Here is an 11007-nt window from a genome sequence, read left to right as displayed (position 1 = left end):
GCTTCTCCTTCTTGGTTGGTTTGTTTCTCGGGTTCTACCGGTTCTTCTTCTTGGTTGGTAGGTATATTTTCTTTAGAAGTTTTGGACTCGCTCATCGCTGGGTTATGAGGCCCTTCGTAAGCGGTCCCACTTCGTAACGAGATAGCGTTAGCTTGCCCTCGAGGGTTTGGTTGAGGTTGTCTAGGGAATTATCCTCCAGGTGTAGTTTGTGGGGCTTGGTTTTGTGCTACCTGTGAGATCTGGGTTTCAAGCATCTTGTTGTGAGTGATTATCTGATCAACCTTGGTTCCTAATTGCGTTATAATTTCGTTTACATGAATGTACTGGTTTAGGAATTCTTTATTTTGCTGAGTCTGGCCCGATATAAAGCTCTCCATGATCTTCTCAAGGTTAGACTTCTGGGGCATAACTTGCATAGGTTGGTTTGGTTTTTGGGCTTGATAACCTTGCGGTCTCTAAGGTGTAGGATTTTGGATAGGGTTCTGGTTTTTATAGGAAAAATTCGGATGATTCTTCCATCCAGGGTTGTAAGTGTTTGAAAATGGGTTACCTTGGGCGTAATTCACTTGGTCGGTGTTTAGGTCGTTCAAAAGGTTACACTCCGCCGATTCGTGTCCTTTAGATCCACAGAGTTCGCACTCTGTATGGATTACTGTTGCGGTGTTAGTGTTTGTAGACATATGTTCGCTCCTAAGGGCTAAAGCGTCCATTTTTTGTCTGCATCATGTCTAGAGAGCTTATCTCATGTATTCCACCTTGGGTCTCCTTTTTCTCTATTGATGCTCGTTCAGTCCCCCATTGGTAATGGTTTTGGGCCATATCCTCAATTAGGTCACAAGCTTCAGGGTAAGGTTTGCTCATCAGCGCGCCACCTGCGGCAGCGTCGATGCTCATCTTGGTGTTGTAATGGAGTCCATTGTAAAAGGTATGAACGATCAACCATTGTTCTAGGCCATGGTGTGGGCAGACTCTTAATAGCTCTTTATATCTCTCCCAAGCTTCAAAGAGAGATTCTCCTTGGTTTTGAGTAAATCTAGTTATTTGCTTTCTAAGAACAGCAGTCTTACTAGGGGGAAATATCTAGCAAGGAATACTCTCCTAAGGTCTTCCCAGGTAGTTACTGAGTTAGCTGGAAGTGAATCTAACCATGAACGTGCTCTATCCCTGAGGGAGAAAGGAAATAATCTTAAACGGATCGCATCAGGTGAAGCGCCGTTAGATTTAAAGGTGTCGGCCAGTTGGATAAAAAAATTTAATGTTGATTGGGGTTCTCAGTAGCGATACCCGCAAATTGGTTTTGTTGCACTAATTGCAACAAAGACGGTTTTAGTTCGAAATTGTTAGCAAGAATAAGGGGGTTTACTATACTCGAACTAGGTTCCTCGTCGGAGGGTTGGGAGAATTCCTTAAGAGGTCTCCGGTCGCGATTCTCGGCCATAGCTTTCTTAATTCGGATGAGTAAGAGGCGTGTATGAGTGTAACGTTCGGGTTCCGCTAAAGGATCTACTAAATTTCCGGTACTACGGGTTCTTCGCATTTACCGACTAATAATGCCTTAGTCTAGACGGTGTAACAACATGGTACGAAATTTGACGAAGTTGGTCCCCGGCAACAGCGCCAAAAACTTGATCGTGTGAATTCACAAGTGCACGAATGGCGTCAAAGTAATATAAAAGAATATCGATCCCACAGAGACCAAATTGTCAATCTATTGATTCCTATCATTACGATGTTTATCTAAGGCGGTATAAAAAAGATATTGGGGTTGCAAAATAACGGTAAATAATAAATGCAGTGCAGATAAAGACAGGTTTGAATGTATATCATGTCAGTAAATAATAAATGCAGTGCAGATAAAATCAGGTTTGAATGTTTTACCCAAGGAGTTTCCTGATTTTAAATCTATCAACGCGTCCGAAAACAGTTTCAAAAATAGTTTTTCCTTAAAGTGATAAAAATTCCTAGTTAACTAAGCCAGGGTGCTTTCGCACTCCTTGAATAGTTAAAACTAACCAAGTTTGTTTCAGAAAACTCAAGTTAAAAATCAAAACAGCCTTTAAGTATTTCTACAAATTCAATATGTGAAACATCTCTTTAACCGCGATCCTTACATTCTAACCTTTAAAAGATTTAGCCAGACATGGTAATACCAATAAACACAACGATATTGATCATGATGAAAAGTTGTTTTAGAATGTGAGGCGTAAGGGACGAGTAAAGCGTAAAAATAAAGCGTGGGCAGAAAGTAAATAAAAATAAAGCGTAGACAGAAAGTAAATAAAAATAAACCTTAGACAGAAAGTAAATAAAATAAAGCGTAGACAGAAAGTAAATAAAATAAAGCAAGACAAGTAAATAAATAAAAGCGATAAAATAAGAACCTGCTCCAAACGGAGGGCTTTAAATCTGGTACAAGGAAAATAAACCTCCGACTCTGAAGATAAAGACGACAACAACTCGAAGTGACCCAACTCAATCTCACTAAGGTGCGATAACCCCCCGATGTGACGGATTACCGCTTTTACAAATGATAAATATAGGCTTAGTGTTGTAAACTAAGTTGGATAATTTGAAAATGAAATGGAATGAACTATTTATAGAGGATTTCAGCAACTTGCAAAGACCATGGTGCCCTCCAACTTCTCCTTAGTGGGAACGTGATTTCCAAAGGTGGCGCCCGTCATCCCTTCATGGCACCCGCCATGTGTGTAAATGGGAAAGATCATGGGAACGTGGCGGTTACCTCCTGGTTGAGGGTTGATGAGTCATGGCTTCTCCTACGGCGACCGCCATGTGCAACGCCATGTTTACAGTATTTGCCGAAAAACCCTAATTTTAGGTCTTTTTGCTTCGTTTCTTCCAAAAGGGTTCAAAAGAGATAAATATCTGAAAACAACATAAAAGAGAGCATAATACAAACAAAATGATAATAAAGTCCTAATAAACATGTGAAATTCGAGTCAAAAACACGGTGTAATTCAGTGTGATCAATAATCACCCTATATCATCTTTATTGTTCATCCTCTTCCTTTCATATTGGTGGCTTTAGAAGAAACATTTTGTTTCTTCGCCAATCTCCCACCATTCTCTCCATACAAAACAATCCAAACACAACCCAACTTACCACCGTGAACAACCGCATGATTTCTATTTTTTGTCGCACCTCCAACAACTAACTACCTTCACAACCACCACCCACGTGTGAATCTTCCACCTATTTTCTTTCCAACATAACAAATTACAAACCACCACTGAACCGAAAACACAACATACAAAACCTCCCTTCCAACTTACATATCACGTTACCATCAAACACAAACTCGACTACGGAAACTACCATAACCAACATTGCGGACCACCGCGAGCTTAACCTTGCTCCGACCACTTCAACTTCATTCGGGTATTTCCTTTTCCAACTCGCTTGATTTTGATATTAGTAGTATAAGTATTGGGAGCAAAGGTATCAGACACTATGTTGTTAAAGGATCACAAAAAGATCTTCCACAAGAGCTTCTCGAGGATTTGAAAATCATCGATTGTTATTGTTACCAGAATGTCAAATTTCTTCAGCTCGTGGTTGCGGCTTTCTCACTTTTGTTTACCTTCATACAACATTCTCTCTATCATTGATTCACTCTCGATATCATGCAACTTCACTTTCCTCTCATAACATACTCTCTAAAGCAACAGTTGCATCGTCCATGATATCTCTCCCTTCCTAGGAAGCAACAACATAACTCAATCGATAATAATTCAGCTCATATTTTATTTTGCTTTTGTTGCATATTTATTGTTTGCAATTCATTTATCGATTGTTCATTGTTGCATACTCTACTAGATCTGTTTGTAACGTTGTTGTTATCATCTAAATAGTATTATGGTTGTGTGATGTTTTGTTTATTGCGTTGTGTTACGTTAAATAGGATAAATCCGAAAATTTGATATAATTTATATTTTGTTACTCTTCCAACTTTTCATTCGATATACTGAGGTAACATGTCGATGTGTATGCATGTGGTTTGGTCGAGTTCGGCGTTACATTCTGCATATTTGGTTGCATTATGTTACAACTTGCGTGTTTCATTTTGTATGTCGCATTTCCTTTCGTATGTTATATTTTGTTTCATTACAATTTTGCCTCTTTACTTTACTTTTCATTTGCATTTTGATTTATTTGTGATGAGTGTGTTCATGTTAGAAATTTGATGTTTAATTTTCATTGGTTTACATGCGACATTTTTAACTTGGTTGTTGTCATGTTTTAATTCAAATTCGTTTGCGCTTCCGATGGTTTGGAATAGCGGCAATTCGCTTTTGCTTTGTGCTACTTTGCATTTTTTCTACTCGTGACTTTTGATTATGTGATGTATATTTTGTTGCGATTTATTTGTGATGACCTCACTTATGCGTTAGCAATTTGTAATTCAATTTGTGTTGAGATACAATGAGCCAACATCGTTATATTTAGTTGAATTTGAATCCTACTTTTGGTAGCTTGGCATTGCATGTATTCGCGTTACGCAACATCAATTCGCGTTCTCGCGTTATGATTTTGATCGATGAATATTTCAGTTTCATTTACTCTTTCGATTCAATTATGGTGAATGCATGCTGTAAATATTTTATATGCGCTTCTATCCTCTTAATTTGTTGTGTGCTATGTCAATTCGCAAATTGATTTACTTTGTGGTGTTAATTTACGCCTCGCACTAGAGTTCGCATCCTCAAGCAAGAATTTGCGCCTCTTGCGATGCAATTTTTGAGCCTACAGTTCTCATATTTAATCATTCTTAGAACATTTTCAAAATTGAATCAAATCATTTCTTATTTCAAGTCAACACGAATCAAACGTTGATCAACATCGAGTGTATTTTCTTAATCAAATTGAATACCTTTGATCATCTTTTCATAATAACTTGGAAGAAAACTGATTGATTGGGCGTAAACCTTCTCTTTCCTATAGTGTTTGGACACTGTTATAGATCTCCGTGTTTGAACACTCGTCTTCCGTATTAAAATATAATAACTAATCGAAATCAGTTGGTTCTCCTATAGAATAAAAATGATTGATTGAGTGTAGACCTTCTCCTTCCCCGGTTATTTGGATAACGGCTGTAGAGCTTTATGTGTGAATAATTGTCTTCCGTTAATGAACCTTGACTTAATTTTCCACATATTTTTTACAATAAATTGGAAGAAAAAGGATTGATTGGGTGTAGACCTTCTCTTTCCCTCGAATATTTGGACACTACTGTAGAGCTCCATGTTCGAATACTTGTATTCCGCCTAAAAAAAAAATCAACATATCAAACCTATTTTCTCACGCCCATGCGATTGAAAACTCTTTTTTAAACGGAAGATATTTTGTCTCGAGACGACGCAAAACAACGCTTCGTCCAAAGATGTGTGAGTGAGTTAAGCGACGTTTTCCCCATGAATGTTGATATATAGAAATTCATTCGATATGATGCAAATGTCCCCTCCTTTAATGTTTTGGGTAAGTAATGTTTTTCCGTTGATTGTGACAAAATAGCTTTCGCTAAAATCGACCAACAAACAAACATTTTCTACCTAGAACTACGTAGCCTTGGGTTCTCCATCTCACCTGAAGATACGTAGAAGCAAGAGCCACAATTTTTTCTCTTTACACTTGTAATTACTTGAAGAAAACAAATAACAAAAGCTAACATTCCATCATAAATCTAACTAAATGGTTCTCATTGAGTACAACGGATGTGAGAAGTGCTAATACCTTCCCCTCCCATAATCGACTCCCAAACCTGAATTTGGTTGTGACGACCATTTTCTTTTTCTTTTAAGTTTTATCGATATTTTCCCTTTCCCATTGGAATAAATAAAGTTAGGTTGTGACTCTGTTATCTCGACTATACGAGTGCTTGTGGTCATTTTCTATGCCGCTACAGAGAGTATCAAATAATGCTTGAGAGTTTTTAGAAGGTTGAGCCCACAAACACAATTACATAAGGACAATGAAGTTCGAGGTTAACTTCTAACCAAACTAAGAACAAAGGAATACAATTGATGAATAGAGAGGTTGGAGAAAAAGGAGTTTGATGAAATATGATGAGATGTGATGATGATTAATAGTGAATGAGATGAGATAAGTTCAGAAAAATGGAAATGGGTTTCGTTTTCAAGAGAAGTTTTGAAAGTTAGTTAAAATTAAATGAAAATGAAAAATGAACATTGAAAAGTGTCAAAGGGTGACTTTTGGTTTCATGTTTCGAATCAAGTTATAAGCATGATTCAAATCATGCATTAAAAATTTCAAGGAAATGAAGTTTGATTGGAATCACGTACAAGTACTGTCTCAAATCAAATTTCACAAGCACATTTCTCAAAAATTCTAAAATATGTGATTCGAATCATGTTGTAATTGTGACTCGAATCATGAGGAAAATTTTGAAATATTTTAATGCATGAAAAAGGTTTAATGCAAAATTTTTAATGACGATATTAATGAAAAATGTTTTTTAATCCAAATGGAAAAATATTTTTAATGCTAGAAATTGATGAAAATGTATGAATGAATGACTAATGTGAATGTAGATGTTATGCATGGACGAAATAACAATTAAATTGACGCGCGAGACAATTAAATGAATAAAATATGAAATGAACAAACATAGCACATACACATATTTCACACAAACAATATAGTACTCATAGAAATAATTACAAACATGTATACAACAAAGAAGAAAGAACATATGGAATGATCGTATTAATTCTAACGATCTAGACTTAACTAGATGCACACGAAAACGATTAGTAATCAACAACAATAATAACATAAGCTAAAATATAACCAATCCTAAACAAATTGGATACAACTCCTCTTCCATGTCTGAAAACCACTATCAGAATCTTCTTCATAAGACTTCAGATGAACTTGTACGGGGGAAGTTCTGATCATTGATTCAACTATATAACGATTATAAGCACTTTAAGGGAAACTTTGTAACCTTTGAATCTTTGGTAATTGTTGATAACTCAGAGAACATTGTCAAATGTTACAAACTGTGTTCATCTTCTTTTTATGATAACCTTGGAAGAATAGGTTAGTGGAAGATGCTTTTTGCTTCTTAATTTAATCTCTCATAAAATTCAAGCACGTTGACATATGTGAATGCATATCCATATTTAAGTAGGATTTATCAAATACATTGTACATCCCTTATAATTTTGTTAGTTCAATCCTGGATGAGTAAAAACTTAGAAAATATCTTAAATACAATTGATGATTAAAGAAATTACTAGTAAGACTTTAATTTGAATTAATCTATGTAACATATAAAATATGAATGATCAGACATTAGGAAATCAATATAATATTATTGGGATTAATTGGATTTCCATAAACTTCCAAATGAATAGAAAAACTCGTCTAAGATCGAAAAATAACCATTTCCTCAACTTTTGGAGTCACGAGACTTTGATCGAAAGCCCCGCTCTAATAGCAATTGTTTGATAAGAATATGGACAAAAAAAGTATAAAAGGGGGGGGGGGGGGGATAGCCCTATCCCTAAAAAGAAAATTTTAAAATAGAATCAGAGAATTTAAAATACGCGGAAGAAAAACGCAACTCGAAGATAACTTGGACACTTAATGAAGTATTCCAATAAGAATACTATAAGATATCAATACAGGAATTATTCTTTCTAATGCAAATCTATTACAAGATAACCAAAGTATATTTAAAGAAAGAAAATTAAAATCCTTTACATAGAATTTCATTCATAATATAATTGAATTTATGATGATCCAATAGGTATGATGCATCGCAGACCTAACCTTACATTAAAATGCTATAAGCAATATCTAACCTAAATGACATACAAACGATGAAATAATGAAATAATTATAGTAATGAATGCCAAAAATTAAAGTATATAAGGGAAGTAAGAAGGATACACAGAGATATATAGTGGTTTGGTGTTCGTCCTCGCTTTGCCTACTCCACTCTTCAATGGTGTTAAAAACACCACACATAAAAAATTCCCATCTTCCACTATTTTAGAAGTTTGATACAAGCATTTTGATTACAACAAAATATCACACACGGTAATTCCTCCGTTGGTGCAAATACTCAAACTTCTAACAAAAACTAGATCCTCAATCATCTTGATCCAATAACCTAGTTATCCATAATAACCAGCTCCTAGTCTTTGTATGTGGCGATCCACCCTGATCCTACCAATTTCTTGTATGAGTGATTTCCATTAGCTAAGCATTCAATTGGATAATTCCTAACTTTGCCTACGAACAGTCTGTACTTAAATTTTCTGAAGTCTTCCATGGAATATAATGAAACTCTCTTCTTGATAGAGAACTCAATGTCCAAACCGCATTCAAGAAATGATATATGCACTTGTTACAAACAACAGACTTCACACAAAAATATTAGATACCCTAATGTACCATCAGTCTCCTTCAAACACTCAATCTTTAGAGATGAAGGTCCACAACATTGGATTCAGACTAAAGTTGAAGATGATGAACAGTGCCAAAAGAACCTCACTCACTTTAATTCTCACAGGATCCATATTCTAGGATATTAATATCAAGGTATCAACAAGGAGATAGATGTTTGTAAATGAAGAACACGCACAAAGGTTATCTCAAGTTTCTAGGTAAAATGGGTATTAGTTCTTGATGGTTATCATGAGATTGATCAAAATTGAAAACATTACAATATTGATCAACTTGCTTTATGTGGTTTCCCTCAACAAAAAATTACACACACACACACAAAGTGTAACAAAAATGAAGATGTAGTTTGACATTAATTACACTCAATAAGTTTTTCTTCAAACAAGAGAAAGATACAAGGGTGCTAGGAATAGATACACTAGAGAAGAAAAGACAAACTGACATTTTTGTCTAACAAAAGTTTCATCTTTATTTCATTTTGAAAAAAGTTCATAATGAGATTTTCATTATTTTTTATATCAAAGATATAACTATTTAAATTTAAGATGGAAATTTGGAAATTTGAAGTTACGATACGAATCACTGTTCAAACCCATAACTTGAGTAAAGTGCAAACCATGATTCGAGTCATATTGTATTGTGATTCGTGTCACTTGTGTTTCATGATTCGAATCAAATTTGGTTGGGCCAAATTCTTTCTTTCAAAGAAAGTTGTGACCCGAGTTAAGTTAAACTTATGATTCTAATCAAATCACACAACGCATCCAACTTTAAAAAAATGTATGATTCGAATCACACAATGTCCATGATTCGAATCAATCAACTTAACACCTTGATTCAAGTGTTCTAAATTGTGATTTGAGAAACACTCGATGAAAAGACAAAAAGCAAATTGTAAGGCTTAAAAGTGACTAAAGATATCATGGACCAACGTTCTAGTTAATTGAGTTATTAGGAGACTTAAGGTACAATACTAAATAGTTGAACTAAACATAATACATTTCAAAACAAACAAATTACAAACACGTGAATAATCAAATAACAAACAAATTATAAACACGTGAATAATCAAATAACACATACACTCAAATTGGCAAAAACATCATAACTAAAAGACAATACCATACGATATCATGGCTGCAATTTCATATCTCACATTTTCTAATGTATTTGAAATGAAGGGGAATGTCTCTATTTATAGGTCTTGGAATGGTTCACTTCAAGAAATAATCCATGGGCAAAACTAATGACCTACTCAATTATCTAATCGATTAGGAACATAAAATAATCGATTATTGTTGTCCAAATTAAAAGGTTTTAATAGAGATTTTTTACCATTTATTAAGACATTGTCATAATCGATTATAGACTTATTCTCCCACATCTAAATGATTAGGCATTTGTTATATTCGATTAGACAATTCAAAAACTTGTCATAATCAATATGACAACTCTTAATTCATCCGACTAGGCTCTAATAACATTTTAGGTGATTTTATTTGAAAATGAGAGACTTTAAAAATAGTTTTTAGTGCGTTTGTGATTTATCCATAATGCTTCCTAAAACACCCTTGTGTTTTTACAATACTCTAATCACTCCGACAGACACAGTCATATGGACTTTCACACTTCTCCTCTTTCACACTCTTAAGTTTCAAGTTCTTTTGCCGGATATACCAACCATATAGGCACTTCACTTGAATCTTGTTATGGATGAGGCTTGATATATCTTCAAGTCAAACACCATTATCAAAGGATATCATTAATGGTCATAAAACTCTAATTCTTTAGTTCTACTTGGAGGAATAACTTGATTAACCATCTTGTGCATCTTTGACGGCTAGCTTTAGTACTTGCTTGTCTTCATGCATTATTGACATTAAAACACTTTAGTAGTTGTTGCAACTTCAGGTGTTGTCATCATCAAAACTATGATGTTATTAGGGTCAAACATGTCTTATTTATCTATGAGCTTTGACCACTTCCTGATTATACATGCAAGTACATAGTTCAACATTCTCCCCATGTTTGATGATGATAATGCATCTCTTAGGGAGGTGGTAAAGGAAAAAACAGATAGACTAAATTTTGAGTGTTTAAATTTCCCTCACATGGGAAGAGAGTATACTCTACTCCTCCTAAGAGTATACTTCTCCTCCTTTGTCATAATCAAAAAGGCAGATAAAGATGCAAGACAAAATTTTAAATATGAAAGCACATAGTCAATTATTTAAAATTAAAAAGGTTTTATTTCATTCAAATGACTAGAATAAAAATTACAGGAAAGTAGGAAATTTCAATAGGAAGGGAAAAACACATAAAATATTAAAACAAGAGCACATAAGAAGCATACTAGTTCGCCTCTTCAGCATCCTCACTGGACATAATTAGAGATATAAGATGGGACTTTTCAATTTTTTTCAGTGAGATGGTGAAGCCTAGAATTTATCCTCCTGTGTATCCTTATCAGCAATTGTTAATTCTATATGAGGTTGTTGAAGACATTTAAGGAAGAATGAGGGAGGTCATTTGCTTGTTCTCGTGCTCTTGGT

General features: G+C 34.7%; 1 non-coding gene across 1 annotated transcript; it reads left to right on the top strand.

Moving 5' to 3' along the window:
• Positions 1-949: 949 nt before the first annotated feature.
• Positions 950-1056, top strand: LOC127099217 (small nucleolar RNA R71). Its single transcript, XR_007793747.1, has one exon. It is a non-coding gene; the product is annotated as a small nucleolar RNA R71 (small nucleolar RNA).
• The last annotated feature ends 9951 nt before the right edge of the window (positions 1057-11007 follow it).

Source organism: Lathyrus oleraceus, chromosome 6 (assembly GCF_024323335.1).
Source record: "Lathyrus oleraceus cultivar Zhongwan6 chromosome 6, CAAS_Psat_ZW6_1.0, whole genome shotgun sequence".
Lineage (NCBI taxonomy): Eukaryota > Viridiplantae > Streptophyta > Magnoliopsida > Fabales > Fabaceae > Lathyrus > Lathyrus oleraceus.
This window is presented reverse-complemented; position numbering and strand designations above follow the sequence as displayed.